Source organism: Rhinichthys klamathensis, unplaced genomic scaffold (genome assembly GCF_029890125.1).
Source record: "Rhinichthys klamathensis goyatoka isolate OS25496 unplaced genomic scaffold, OSU_Roscu_1.1 h1tg000247l_1, whole genome shotgun sequence".
Taxonomy (NCBI): Eukaryota; Metazoa; Chordata; class Actinopteri; order Cypriniformes; family Leuciscidae; genus Rhinichthys; species Rhinichthys klamathensis.
Window position 1 is genome coordinate 1,125,248 of NW_026606769.1, and position 16,837 is coordinate 1,142,084.

Sequence of the window (16,837 nt, forward strand, 5' to 3'; positions counted from 1 at the left end):
GTTGTATGATGTCAGAACTCGCTCATCCCCCATGAATTGCATACATTCTTATTCCAATACGTTTTACCATTAATCGGTTTAATTTTACAGACGCCACTCTTGCTGTCCACATAGAGCTTATGTCAACAACTGATGAAAAATGAGCAAATTCCTCAACGTAAATATTGTCTTTGAGGTTTATTAATTGCACTGACAGTTGTGGGGAATCACAAAGGACCTTTTAAAAGGTTTTCATTTTTCTTTCATCTCATTCTGAGATGAGTCAGAGAGCCATTATCAGCGTGCTCCATTTATGTCAGTATAATTCACAATATTAAACAAACAATGTACACTCTTCAATATACTAAAATTAAAATACCACAAAAACGACTTGTACAAAATCAACTTTGGAAAATGACCTTGGGCAAATAAAGACAAGGGGATATTGATTCTTTCATCATCTCTGGCTTGACCTTCATATCTATGAAAAGGCTTTGGTCTCTGTTTGGACTTAAAGCCACAATCTCCCTTTAGAGCTTATAGATCTTCCTCTTTTGTATTCATACTTTTTATGTGTGTGACTTCCACATACTGATTGAAGAAATTACTTGAAAAGACTTCCATGTAAAATAGGTTTCCACCTATTATGTAATCATCCTGAACAGTTTTAGGGTGTTTAACAGCCAGTGTGAAGTTTTCCGGAAACATACTCCAGAACACAGTTGCTTTGGCCAGATTTGGTTTGAAATGACATCACACCTGTTTGTTCTTCAATTTTGTTTTTGAATATTAAACTTCAGTGCTTAACCCTCTGGGGTCTGAGGTGTTTTCGGGGTCCTTGAGATGTTTTGGCATGCTCTGACATTTGTGCTTTTTTCAGTTGCTTATAAACATATTAATGGCACAGGTGAAATTACACTCTATATAGCACACACAGGGCTACCATAATATGTGAACAACATGTTAATACATGTTTGTATTTTTGAGAGAATATTGTTTATGCGTGGTTATTGAAAAAACTAAAAACTAAAGTTTCTAATATAAGGCCACAAATAACATACTAAATATTTGTCCACAAGACTTTTGACTAGTGGATGTTGTTGCCTAGAGTTTTTGCTTTGAATTGATCTGAAAATCATTCTGCCTAATCATTCACATAAAATAATAGATTGTTTTAAATTGTGAAAAACATTTTTTTGTTTGCAAAGGCAATATGCGGATGGGCGGAACGGCCCAACCCCCTCATGAATAATTAGGCAGTTCTCACCTGAGCAGACTGCATACTAATGAGCCTTTCATTCAGGGGTGTCACACAAGAAAGAATGCAAGGACAATATATATATATAAATAAATAAATATTTATACACACACACACACACACACACACACACACACACACATATATATATATACACACTACCGTTCAAAAGTTTGGGGTCAGTGAGAATTTTATTTTTATTTTTTGGAGGAAAGAAATCAATACTTTTATTTATCAAGGAATAATTCATTTGATCGAAAGTGACAGTAAAGACATTTATAATGTTACAAAAGATTCTAACCCTAACCCTATTCATCAAAGAATCCTAAAAAAAAAAAAAAAAAAAAAGTACAACTGACAGACCAACAACTGTTTCAACATTGATAATAATAATAAATGTTTCTTGAGCATCAAATCGTCATATTGTACTGATTTGTGAAGGATCATTTGACACTGAAGACACTGACACTGGTGATGCTGAAATTCAGCTTTGATCACAGGAATAAATTACACTTTACTATATATTCACACAGAAAACAGCTGATTTACACTGGAGATAATATTTAATACTATAACTGATTTTTGTTGTATTTTTAATCAAATAAGCGCAGCCATGGTTAGCAGAAGAGAATTCTTTTAAAAGTATTTAAAATCGTACCGACCCCAAACTTTTGAACGGTAGTGTGTATATATATATACAAACAATCAAAATATAAATGAAAGCCAAAAGCACATTTTTAGTCACACCTTTTAGCCATCCACATCCCATTTTTAGCCATCCACCGCGGTCAAAATAAACCAGTCGCATTTCAAAGTCGTTCGCGAAACGACCGCCAGGTGGCGCAAAGGGACATTTAGCAAAACGTAAGTGGGGCTAATGTCTGTAGCCTATAAGGATGAAATACTACAAGTTATGGTAATTTCCAAATAAGCCTACAACAAACATTTATAGCCTACTCCATAATTGTTGGTCATACAGATAAGATATAATGTTTTAAAACTGTAAAAGGCTCAAGTATAGGCCTACACTCACAGGCTAAATGAAAAAATCGCTCATGTGAGAAACAGACGTTCGGGTATTTCTCAGTGAGTAAATTCATAGCCGAGCGGTAGAACTTACGGTTCATCATCAAGATGACGCGGGTTCAAATCCCGCACAAACATGGTCTGCTGTATATTTTAGATTTATTTAGATTTGTCTAGCTCTAAAACTCTGTTACACCATACAGTTTTTTTTGCTTATATTTATAAAATACAATTATCATGCATTTCCATTTTACACTATAAGGAACAAAATAGTAGCTATCCAACAGAACGACTTTGCATCTGTATAATAATAGGCTACCAATCGTAATTTCAAAAGCAGTTCTGTAAAAAAATTAATTATATATAGCCTATATATATATATATATATATATATATATATATATATATATTTTTTTTTCCAGGGCTGCCAACTCTCACGCATTGAGCGTGAGCGTAGGCTACTCACGCAATTTACCCAAATCTCACGCTCTCACGCCACACCCCCGATTTCTCACGCTGAAGTGTCAACCCGGTCGGTCAAATTCCTAAAAGATATAGTTTATCTATAGATCTACCTGTTGAGATCACGAGTGGCTCAGCCACTCGTGATCGACTAGTTATACCGCAAATTAGTTAAAATATCCCGTAATCTATCTAGAGCGAGCGTGCATGCGAGGCAGACCATGCGCGTGCATGGCAGAGAGGTCTGTACAACCTAGAGTTTTTTAAAAACATGGTTTTAAGTAAAGTGTGATTTGCCAGGGGGGACTAGGATTTCCTTCTGGTCTAAACATCCCTGCTTCTGCTGAATTATTTTAACCCCCCCCCCCGTAATTTTTTGGTCATACAGATAAGAGTAGAGTAGGCTTACATCGTTCAAAACTGTAAACTTGTATTCATATAGGCTAACGAGAGGTACAGAGGATCTACTCAAACATGCAATGTAAGCGCTTCCCAATGAGAAAATGACAAGACAAGGGTGAAAATCTCGCTCTATGTAGGCTAAATCGCCCTGAATTAAAATGTAAAAACAGATCAAATAATGTATTTGTCGAAATGTTGTGATATTGTTTCATTTAAGTTCATAATTATTCTATAAATGTTATTTAATTTAGCAGCATTACCACGAAGCACCGTGTTTCGATATTTATTTGAATAATACAAAATAAAATAAAAACTTAATTCACAAATTGCATGCCTTGTAAGGATCCAAAGATCCCTGTAGAATTTAATATTGAGTTGAACATTTTGTTCATGACAACAAATTAACAAGCGTTTTTTCAGGTTATATTTAGTTTTGCTTGGAAAAAGCTGGCCCAAACCAGTTTTATTTCATCAATTATTGAAATAATGAAATATTTAGTAATAAACTTTTATGACAGAAATATCACTAGGCTACATGTAACTTAAATCATTTAATTCCTTCATTATCAACACTGTCTAGAATAGGGATTTAAGTGTGAATTGCGACTTCTCTTTGTGTTAAGTCAGCCTCAGACTCCGATAGCCTGTGGGGGGTTGGAGGGACAGTTGCTGGACAAAGGTGTTAATGTTCCTCTTTCATATGGAGAGTGTCGGATAGCCAGCCTGATGAGCAGGCAAAATTATTGTAAGGATAAATCTGTGTCCAAATGTAGACCCCATATCTTATTAAATTATAAATATTGTAGTTTATTTATTGTAGCCTATTTTAAGTTTTTTTCACACAAAATTTCAATTGAAGTGATTGTAAGGTGAATTCAACAAGGCATGCTGTGTCTTTGAAGCAACAATTAAAGGTTAAATATTTTTTTCGTGATTTGTATGGCTGACACGCAGCGACATATACAGTATTATCAGCTGTATGATGTGTTTTTACCCTGAAATGATTAATTTCGAGAGAGAGACCCGCGCGCGTAGCGAGGGAGACTAAAATAAACTTGTTAAAAAGAGATCCAGCGCGAGAGAGGCAAAGAGAAACGCATGTTTTTAATTTAATTATGTTTCTTTGGACAATTTTCGTTTTGTACTGTTTTAATTGTTTAATTTAGCTGTAATTTCTTTGGCAATACACATTTAAAATGTCGCAAGAATAAGATTAGCCTAGTGTTTCTTATTTTGCATCGCAAAAGAAATAAACTCTAAACCCGATGCAACCCGATGAAAAAATGTAAACCTTGAAATGTTCGAACTTGGTTTCAAACTTAAGTAATTTTAGTGTTCTTTTACATTACACAATAATTTAGCAGACTAAAGACGAGCTTCTTCATTTTCATTTTCTGATGCAATCGGCTGACAATCTTCCTTCATCAGTTTTTGTCGTTTGTGCAGCGGCTGCGGTTCTACAGGAATGTAGCAAATTTATGTTGTAATGATAATTAAACAAAACTCTTGACTTTAAATAAATAAACAGTTATAAACAGTTACCTATTTAAGCATCAAGGTGGGAAAATATAAACGCTGTAGGACAACATCGGTTAACAACATGTATGCTGCATTGAGATTCGATCTCGGGTCTAATGAAGCTCCTCGAAGCTCGTGTTGATGCGTTAACCACTGAGCTATCGTCTGTACACTGATAAAGTGGTAAAGCCTCATTCATGTAGCCTAAATGTTTTTTATTGCAATGTTTTATGTTGAAATGTTTTCATTATTTATTCAATTACATTTCAGTAGCCTAATTTCAGTATTGTGATTATGAATTATTTTAACTACGTTTCACTTGTTGAATTCTTCGGTGCGGCAGCAGATTACGCATTAGAGAGAATAAACCGGAATAAACGAACACTTTTCAGAGTCTATGATTGTAGCGCCTCTTAGCGGTAAAAGGCAGCAAATACACCACACATTTTACCGCCGCGGTGGAACGGCTGATGTGGGCATTGTCATGGCTTGCCGACATTTGCGTTTGAATAGCGCGCGTCCTCCGTGGGCGTGTCAGATTAACGCGTAATGAAGTGTAATGAGCTGGGAAAAAAAATACTGACAGCACTCTCTTTTCATACAGATTGCATAAACTGAGAATATTTGTTTTTTATATAAATTACTTCATTTAAAAGAAGAGAATTTAAGCTTCATAAAGAAAAACCTCTCGTGCCTGTGTGACAAGTAATCGCGGAGTTACAGTTAATCTTAGGACGCGTTTCAGAATGGACTTCACTGACAGAGAGAACGCAGAACTCGCATCATGTTTGTTTTTCTTTATTTGGTGAAAAGCACAACACTTTGTTTTTATTGTGAGTATCCATAAAAAAAATAGAAACTTAACAGGATCTAATGATGTACAACACTTATATGTAAGATCAAAACCAACCGAGTATTTTGAGTCTCTTTTACACTGATAAGAAAAAAAGCAAGACAATCGCGCCGGCGCGATAGCCGACCCCAGGGGGTTAACTTATCTTGCCTAGTTTGTGCCGATTTCTCAAATCATGCGGCTTACTGAAATGTTGTTTCTTTTCAAAGCGACTGAACAGTTTTTACTTGGCAGATTATAACATGGGTGGAAAAGATGTATTGGAGGAACTCGAGACTACGGTAGGAACCAAGAACCGGTTCCTCTTCAGCATGGCCAGTGAAGTCCGATTCTCGAGCAAATGACTCTTAGTGACTCGGAAACACAAGCCTTGAAATCAGATTCCCAAGCTACTGGCCGCATTCCGAAATCGCATACCTCCCTAGTAGGAGAAAAATGTATGTAACAAAATAAGTATGTTGGAATTTACAGTACTCATTAAAAATGGGCAAAAAGTACGTGGATGACCTACTATTTTTCGTTGAGATTCTGAAGTTTGCATAATGGAGGCCACGGGAGAGGATTTATGAATGGAAGTGAAACGACGCAACTGACATTGCTAGGTCACATGATAATGACAACATGGCAGATGTAGTAGCCTAAGATTATATTCATGCTATACACGTTCGAACTACATGCAGAATTGTATTGCATTTTACAACTATTTATTAAAAAGAATGGTTAGGGAACATGAATTGTTTAATTTCTTCCCCAAGTCTGGGTCGGTTTGGTATCTTATATGTACAGAGCACTTTAGTTGTTGCTGTTCTTGCAGCTTCCTCGTCGTCTTGTTGCTGAAATGTCATTAAGGAATTTAATAAAACCAAAGTAAAATGAGAAAGAACGGGAAAAGGCGGCGGTTGCCGCTTAGTCTCTTGTTTGCTCCTTCAGGAATGCTGACTTTTTGCCTGCCAGTGAAAGACAATGAAGCCTCCTGTGCAGTGCTGCTAATGCTAGTCACACGGTTCAGCTGACATCTGGTCTGCATTATATCACAGGCAGGGGGCACTGAGTTTCACTACGGCTCCTGTAGACAACACAACATCTCAACTGTATCGCCCACCGTGAGATCCTATTTATCCAAATTTGTTTTTGTCCAGACTCATTTGTGTGGTTTCAAACTTGATGCTGCTACAAATTGCTGATGGAAATCTGGCTCCATTTGATTTTTGTTTGTGTAAAGAGAAAAATGTCAGAGGCTTTTTTGCGTTTTGTTAGGGTTTTGCTTTTATTAAAAATGAAAATATGATTTTAGACACTAATGCGTGGTGCATTTAAACACAGGTGCACACTTTGCTCAACAGAATTATGGAGCCTTCTTACGAATGTGAAATGCAGAATCTGTCATCTTTGCTATTTCTCACCATTTTACATTAAATGTGTAATGTGTGTCTTCGGGGCTAGTGATGGTGGTGATCTATTAGTCTTGTTTACTGCAATATATTTGACGGGTATGACATTTGATTTCAAAGCATTGAAGTGTGAAACTGTTTTTCCAGTGGTCGATATGTAATTGGTTGGATTTGCTGAATGAATATTTGAATGAATAAATATACCATTTTCTGGTCAATATTGGGTATTATCTATTGTAAAAGCTTTCTTTCTAATGATATTGCAAGAGAAGGTAGCACATTTTTCCAGTTCTGTCTGCTAGCAAAAGTAACAGCAGAAAATTAAAAACATGTTTTCCTAGCATATTGCCAAGAATTGTGGAAACTTGTTAACAATAAATAAACAGAACAAGAAAACAAGGGAATGGCAGTATGTATATGCAGTTAAACATTCTCAGTCTATTAAAAAGTTACTTTCACCACTTAAAAGTTAGTTCAATGTCATTTTAATGTAAAAACTAAATTCGCTTATGGATGGCCATGTCTCATGACTAAACAAAATTCAAGGAATGTATGCCTGTGGATATTCATGATTCATTTATTTTCAGCCGGATATGAAACAACCTTTCAGGACATTTTAGTATTTTTCTGCCTCTTCGTAGTTAATCTAATTACTCATTACTTTTCATATGCGTGAAAGCAGAAATAGAGGATCCTTTTGTGTGCACTTTATGAGGTGTGTGTGTGTGAGAGTGTGAGTGTGAGTGTGAGTGTGTGTGTGTGTGTGTGTGTGTGTGTGTGTGTGTGTGTGTGTGTGTGTGTGTGTGTGTGTGTGTGTGTGTGTGTGTGTGTGTGTGTGTGTGTGTGTGTGTGTGTGTGTGTGTGTGTGTGTAGCTGAAATATAAGATGTAAAGAAAAAACATTTTTCTGTCTAATGGTAACAGAGTCCAGATGTGTTGTATTAATGGCAGTGTGTGATATTCAGGTTGTGCCCGTAGACATCTATAAACAGCCTTTCTTGCACAAGCTTACAGTTGCTCCAATCATTCTTTTTATGACAGCTTTTCTCCTGTTCTTGGTTGTCACTTGGATGACCTCCTGTGAAACTAATTTTTACCTCGTTACTCAAACTACATTTGTTTGTTGGCTCAAAAGTCTGTCTAAAACGTCCAAAATCCAAATCCGACCTATTTTTTCCAGGGGCCTTGGAGACTAATCACTCAGTGTTCAGCAGAGTGCCCTTTTTCAGGGGCTATACAGACACCTTACAAATCTCTACAGACAGCAGCTGAGGCAAACAGACCGTGTAATATAAAGGAGTGGAGGGCCTCAGCCTATAGGGACTAAATTGGTGTCACCAGGTCATAATGTTATTAGCTAGGATAGTAATTCAGTGAGACTGATTATATTAGACACAGGACATGGTGCCCTGGCAACATCTCAAGCCCCTGACAATACCCACATTGAGTGAGGAGCATGTTAACCGCAGGCAGAAAACAAGCAAAAGGGACGTGCTTGCAGGTTGTAATTGAAAATCAGTATTTTTCTTTTCTAGTTTTATATATAAAACTAGTGTGTGTGTGTACAGTATATATACATACATACATACAGTATATATATAGCATTTGGAACTTTTTTATATTTTATTCTCTTATTTTCAGCACTCCACAATATATTTTATTTGAGTCATACTTATGGGGAAAGAAACATAAACTTGTAGGATGTATTATTATTATACTTTATATAAACATTACCGTTCAAAAATTTTGGGTCAGTAAGATTATTATAATTTTTTTTTAATTCAGTATGGGCACATTAAAAAATATTTTGTAGCACAACTGTTTTCATCATTGATAATAAGAAATGTTTCTTGAGCATCAAATCAGCATATTAGAAGGATTTCTGAAGGATCATTTGACACTGAGGAGTGGTGTAATGTTAAATTTAATATTTAACTAAAATTAAACTGTTAAAATATTATAGAAAAACAGTTATTTTAAATTGTAATAATATTTCACAGTAGGACTGTTTTTGCTGTATTCTTGATCAAATAAATGCAGCCTTGGTGAGACTAAAAAACTTTAAAAAACAACATAAAAAATGGCAGTATATATATAACTAAAAAAAATCATATGTAAAATTTTTTTGGTCACACTTTACTTTAGGGTCCAATTCTCACTTTGAACTAACTATTAACTACGACTATTGCCTCAATAAACTCATAATTACTGCTTATTAATAGTTAAGGTAGTGGTTAAGTTTAGGTATTGGGTAGGATTAATGGACGTAGAATATGGCCATGCAGAAAAAGGCATTAATGAATATGTGCTTTATAAGTTCTTATAAACAGCCAATACTAGTAATATGCACTCTAAGCAACTAGTTAATAGTGAGAATTGGACCCTAAACTAAAGTGTTAGCTACCATGTTTTTTCTATGTAAATTCAGAACCCATGAATTTTAGCGAAGTGCAGTTCTCTCTGCAATTCACAGGTTCTTGGTTTCATATAGCATAAGTGGTGTAAAATAAGTCTAGACTCCAGACGGATGTTCAGTATATTTTACAGATGCCTAAACTGTTTAACTACATTATTTTATAGCAATAAACGTTCTCATTATCACAGCTTCACTATCAAGTGCTGCCACAGAATAACTCCTTTTTGCCCGGTTTCCCATAAGCCTATATATTCCCAGACTAAAATGCATGTTTGAACTGTCTTAACACATAGCTTAAAATATGTCAGTGGCATTGTTTTGTCTCAAGATGCACACCAGTAATGTTTATAAAAGCTACTTGAATGGCCAAATTTAACAAAGGCCTACTCTCTAGGCTCTGTCTGTGAAACCAGGCCTCTTAAAAAAGAATGTAACTGTACACAATCACTTGAATAGCTTCTGTTGGAATTGTTGTTGATTTGTGGCATGTCTGCTCAATTGTGAAGAGAGATTACACCGAATTGTTTGTCTTTGTGTCTCTTTGTTGACTGGGCTTTAGATAACCGTTATTGGGAGTATCTGTTTTGTGCTTCACTTATTGATTTATGCACTGTCAAAAGTGAATTATGTCTGTGAAAACCACAGTCTTCCTATCGTCCTCTCTCAATTTTACTCTTGCCTCCATAAATCTCACAGCACTATACATTTAGATATTTTGGCAATTGTTCATTGGCGCTGCAGTTCAAATAACAGCAGCCTCACAGATGTATTGCCACAGCTCACAAATGCTGATGCAAGATTGCATCCTGCCCATGATTAAAAGTGCCCTCCTAAAGGCCATATGTTATGTAAGAGCAGATAAGTGACATTTCAGAAGGGAGACTTAAAGCAAAGGCCTGCTGGGAACAGTTCATAAACTGACTGCTCTTAAACATCATTGAGGAGGGAAAACCAATGGATGCAAAGGTCTCTGTCGGTGTTACTCTAATTTATACTGACACTGTTTTGAAACAATTGTCAGTCCATTTTTACTGTAGCCTACTTTTTTTTTCTCAACATCTAAATCCTGGGTCTCTTTCAAAAACGTGAGGGGCCGTTCACACAGAAGTCTTTGCATTTCACTGCACCCCTTTTTCATTGTTTTTATATGTCAACGACAACGTACGCTAGACTGACATGTTTGACTAATTTGCTTTCAGGTTTAGCAGCATCTCGCGCATGACAGCATTCTAAAAATGCAGCGCTCGGTTCAACTTTTAAATGTGTAGACCCTGTGTTTTTGGTCATTACACTGTCATGTGTTGTGTTTTTTAATAAAAACACTGATGAGGTTCAAGGGTGGGAAGGAAGAAGACAGGATCAGCGTGACTGGGACTCGTACGTTTTACTGGGATAACTTCAAAATAACAACAAACAAAAGTCGCGCACACAGCGCATTCACCGTAGCCTCGCTACGGCACAGACAACAGTTCATAGACAGGCTCTGTCAATCTTTCCACCAGGTTGGTCAGACACTCTTTCCTCCAGTAATCACGCACAAGTCCTCAGTCCTTCTCTCTCTCCCCACTCTCTTTCCACAGCAGCATATCCGGTCTCTCCATGCCAATTACTGCAATAAGACACAGGTGTTCATCATTTGCACTTGACTTGCACTTGACCTACTCGTCTCCTTTCTCTCTCTCCCGCTATAGACCTCGCTAAACCACGCCCCCCTCGCCACAAACACATTCTTTGTGAATGACCCCATGGTGTAGAACTAAGGGGCTGTTTACACACAACACGTTTTTGAATTTTACTGCACTGCTTGTGCTTTTCTAATTGTTTTAATAACCCCCCGGAGCCGTGTGGAGTTCTTCTATAATGGATGGATGCATTTTCTTTTGAGCTTCAAACTGATGGTTGCAATTCACTGCCATTATAAAGCTCGGAAGCGTCAGGTTGTTTATTAATATAACTCCAACTGTATTCGTCTGAAAGAAGAAAGTCATATATACACACCTAGGATGGCTTGAGGGTGAGTAAATCATGGGGTAATTTTCATTTTAAAGTGAACTACTCCTTTAAGTCCGTCGAGGTCAGATGTCCGCGAGTGAAAACATTAACACTAAAGAGCTGCTTAATAGTTGAAATTGAGGAAATTGAAGTGCAATCCTAATTGAAAGCAACACGGACACTGCTTTTTCATGTTTAATACTGTAAAGCTGTTTGGTTTAAAGCAATCTATTGTATAAAGTGCTAAATAAATAAATGTGACTTTACTTGAACGGAGTGCTGAATTGCAGATCTCATGCAAACATACATGCTTTCTTCACTGCTGTTTTTATTGTGAGGAAAGCGCACAGCACAAATTTACATATTCATCTAAACGGCGCCCTCAGCAGCGTGGGCGGCATCCAGATGTTCACTCACAGTATACCACTGCAAAGTTATTTCGAACTTCTTTTTTACCCCTAAACAAAGAACGAAAAAGAACTTCAGTATGAGTATCGAGGCCTTAAGGGGTCGTTATCACAGAATGTGTTTTTGTATTTTACTGTGCCGCTTTTCCGTGGTTTTTAAACATGCCCTGTCAAACGCTAAGTTAAAAGGTCAACTTTTAAAAAACACATTCCAATGCCTTTCTTTTTGCGTTTTTAAACAGAAAAACATTGTGAAGGGTACCTAATGGGACAGTTCACCCAAAAATGAACATTCTGTCTTCATTTGCTCACATTCATGTAATTTCAAACTTCTATAACTTTATTTGTTCTGTGGAACACAAAAGAAAATATTGTAAATAATTAACTTGTTTTTGTCCATCCAGTAAAAATCAATAAGGTTCAAAACACACCACTGAAGAAAAAAAAAAACCTACAAAAATACTGTTGTGATGTCCAGGGGAAGAGTTTAAATTTCATTTTCCCTTATATAAAGCTATCATGTGGCTTCAGAAGAGTTGGAAACATATGGACCACTTTTATGGTATTTTATAGTGCTTTCTCAGAGCTTGACAGCTCCATTTCCTTTTCACTTTTATTATACGGAGCTGTCAATATTTTTTTTTAATATTTACCTTTAGTGTTCCACAGAAGAAACGATTTGGAACAACACGAGGGCGAGTAAAAAAAAAAAAGACAATATTTGAGTGCACTGTTTCTTTAACAGCAGACTTTCTGATCACATGGTTACTCATAAACTCTTTCTGACTTATTAAGGTTGTCCTCCCATGTGAGTCATACCATTGGTAAAGCATTTGGCAGTCAAGCGGTCCATAAATGATTAACTCTGTGCGTCATTACCTTTTGAAAACATCACCAATAAGGTGAACTTTCCAGCTTACATCAGCGGCAGCCCAGCATGGAGCCAGCCTCATCAATAGATCTTGCATTAATTGTTAAATGACGACCAGCTTGTACTTTTGATGCTAGATGACACACACCCATATCATTAGAACATCACTAATGTATTGAATCATCAATCACGCTCTAGAGACCTTGCCAGGGCATGGAGCGAGCTTGAATCCAAATGTGCTGCCACTTCTCTCTCCCTCTGTAGTATGTGGTGTTTTCATTATTTATCAAGTAGCGAGTATGATGCTTTTTAAGTCTTTTCTACAAAGACAGCTCAGGGCCTTTGGTTTGGCTCAAAAGAAACCTAGAGATGAGCGTGCTGAGCAATGCATCACCCTTTATTCTTTCACATACTATCATTTTAGAAGATGGAGTTCACATTGACCTCGTAAAGAGCATAGATCCCACACTCTCAGAAAAAAAGGTACAAAAGTTGTCACTGGGGGCAGTACTCTTTCAAAAGGTACACCTTTGTACCTCAAAGGTACATGGCAAAAGTGTATTAGTACCTAAATGGTACGTATTAGAACCATTTTAAAGGGGCCCAGGGACAGCTGTTGTACCTTTCTCTCTGAGAGTGCATTGGCAAGTCTAAAAATGGGAGGTTTTAATTGACACAACCATCTACTGACTGCGAACTGGCTGGATCCTTTGCTGAGGTTGAGCTTGTTCATTTTTTATGTCAACCTGTCATTGTTAACTTCAATCAGGAAATCCTTTACTGTGCTCCTGAACAACATTAATTCTTCATAAAATATTCTTTGGAGTTACTTTCACAGCATTGCCAAAAGGAGATTTTGTTAATAGCTCTATCTATGCCATAAATTTCTTCTTTAAGCTTTAGGATGGGTGTAGCTGATTCCACAATTTATTATGCATAATCGGCACCGTTCACATTTCTCTCCAGACTTTTTGTTTGCAATTTTAAAATGTTTTATGTGTAATTACTTTGTACATCTCTACCTCTGCATTCACGGATATTGTGTAAAATACTCAATTCCTTGTGGGATTGCTAATCCAGTCATTAAGATGAAGGATGCAAGGCTTTTGAAATGTCAGAGGAATGATAGGGTGGAGTGGAGTAGTATTCGTAACCCTAATCCCATGTCAAACTGAACAGTGTATAGATTCACTGGAGTTCATTGGCAGAATATAACCAAGCCTGATAGCAACTAAGTTGAGAGCAGGTAGTTTATTTCTGCTGTTCTGAGAAAATTACTTTTTTGTAAATCATATTTTCTTTTTGTCTGTTTTATCCATGTACCTTGGAAACCCATAAACCCTTTTAGCTCTTTAAGTGGCAGCAATGGGTGCAAAAAATAACGTAATAGCATCTATTTGGCACAGTTAGAGTTACAGTTTCTGTTTCAGAGATTCAATGTTTGCATCAAGTGACCATCCAAATGCCAAATTAATCCCAAAATGTTTATTTTTACCGCTTACGTGAACCTTTCCTTAGTATAGAGCCTGCTCCAATAATGCAATGACCCATCAAGTTCATTAGTTCACAGCCAATCATTTAGGGCAAAAGCCTTTTAATTGGATAATTGTTTTTTCGCCATTTTCCTTTTGTTATCCTCCTCTTGCGTGTCAGATCTAGCCTCCAGGCAGGAGGCTAATGCAGGCTAATGAAAAGGAAAAGTGGCATCGGGTAGATACAACGATCAAGGCCCTCGGCCAGCCAATGAATCTCTAAGCAACCGGTATTGATTCTGCACGTAAGCTCATGTTTATCAGGGTTGCTTAGGGGGAGATCATGCCTTTGGAATTAGTGGACCGAGGTTTCCAATTAGTGGTTCCGCCTGGCTGGTCTGGGACTCGCCCCCCAAGTTTCTGGGCTAATCAGAGATGACTAATGCTGAAGAGACCTGCATGTCTGTAAAATAACGTAGATTGACAGATACTAGAAGCTAGTAGTGGTGAATGAAGATCGGGTTATTTAAAATCTTCTTGACAGTGATGTTTATGATCTGTGTTAAAAAAAAAATTGTCTTGCTATTAGGTGCATGAGAAAATTTCTGAAATGTTGTGTAGTCATATATATTATGAACCAATAAAATATAAGCCAAATAGTCATATGACATGAATTTTGTTGGCCTAACTATTAGGGCTGTAACAATAAAATCGTGTCACGACATATCGCAATACAACAGTATGTATCGTGGATAGTGACAATATGTATTGTGTGGTTGCAACATAGTTCACCCAAAAATGAAAATTACTGTATGAGAATTACAGTAGTTTCAGTACATTAAACTACTATATAGTTTAATGAAACTACTGTAATTCTAAAGGATTATTAGGAACACCATACTAATACTGTGTTTTCCCATACCCATACCCTTTCGCCTTCAGAACTGCCTTAATTCTACATGGCATTGATTCAACAAGGTGCTGAAAGCATTCTTTAGAAATGTTGGCCCATATTGATAGGATAGCATCTTGCAGTTGATGGAGATTTGTGGGATGCACATCCAGGGCACAAAGCTCCCATTCCACCACATCCCAAAGATGCTCTATTGGGTTGAGATCTGGTGACTGTGGGGGCCATTTTAGTACAGTGAACTCATTGGCTGTGTCCGAAATCTCCACTCAAACCACTACTCCCTAACCCCTATGTAGGGGGTAGGGAGTAGAGCACTATATAGTGAGCTCACCAGCATAATAGAAACACCACTTTCGGACACTACTCGATCGTCTCTCGGCGCCGTTGATTACGTCATTACTGTCGCACTATTTAAATGCGCCATCATCTGTCAGCTGGTGCCGAGCCAGCTCTGGGCTAAATAGATTTTTTTTAAATAAATACATTACATTATATTGAGCTTATTTCTCCAAATTTGTCAAATTAAAAGTCATTTCTGGCCGTTTCTGTTGTAATGAGTTACTCCACACATGATTATAACTTATAAACATAAATAAAATTAATACACATATTTCATTATTTTCATTTTTCGCGGCACACCGTTTTCTCTTGCCTGTCGACATTAGGGAAAAAAACAGATCTACGTTATCAAATATCTTGCTCATAATACTCTTAATAAAACAGCTTTTAGACTCTGTGGAGATGCCACTCAATATTTATCTTTTTTGTTTGTTTGTTCTCGTGATTCAGAAGATTTTGCGGATTAGCAAAAGAAACAGGATTTCTAGACACAGAAAACGACGCGCTGTTCTTGCTACGCTAGCAAGACGTCGTCAAATTGAAAGTTAAAGATGAAGATGATGCTAATAGGTCTTTTACGATCAGCGCAATGCATGATGGTATGTAGGGCTTGGGTTAGTGACCATCGGTTGTACACTACTTTTCAAAATGCATTCTGGGATACATTGAGTGGACTATATAGGGTATAATAATCATCACTATACATTCGGACAGCACTACAAAATGGCGAGCTCACTATTTAGTCCACTATATAGTGAGTAGTGGGAGATTTCGGACACAGCCATTGTCATGTTCAAGAAACCAATTTGAAATGATTCGAGCTTTGTGACATGGTGCATTATCCTGCTGGAAGTAGCCATCAGAGGATGGGTACATGGTGGCCATAAAGGGATGGACATGGTCAGAAACAATGCTCAGGTAGGCCGTGGCATTTAAACGATGCCCAATTGGCACTAAGGGGCCTAAAGTGTGCCAAGAAAATATCCCCCACACCATTACACCACCACCAGCAGCCTGCACAGTGGTAACAAGGCATGATGGATCCATGTTCTCATTCTGTTTACGCCAAATTCTGACTCTATATACCATCTGAATGACTCAACAGAAATCGAGACTCATCAGACCAGGCAACTTTTTTCCAGTCTTCAACTGTCCAATTTTGGTGAGCTCTTGCAAATTGTAGCCTCTTTTTCCTATGGAGATGAGTGGTACCCGGTGGGGTCTTCTGCTGTTGTAGCCCATCCGCCTCAAGGTTGTGCGTGTTGTGGCTTCACAAATGCTTTTCTGCATACCTCGGTTGTAACGAGTGGTTATTTCAGTCAAAGTTGCTCTTCTATCAGCTTGAATCAGTCGGCCCATTCTCCTCTGACCTCTAGCATCAACAAGGCATTTTCGCCCACAGGACTGCCGCATACTGGATGTTTTTCCCTTTTCACACCATTCTTTGTAAACCCTAGAAATGGTTGTGCGAAAATCCCAGTAACTGAGCAGATTGTGAAATACTCAGACCGGCCCGTCTGGCACCAACAACCATGCCAC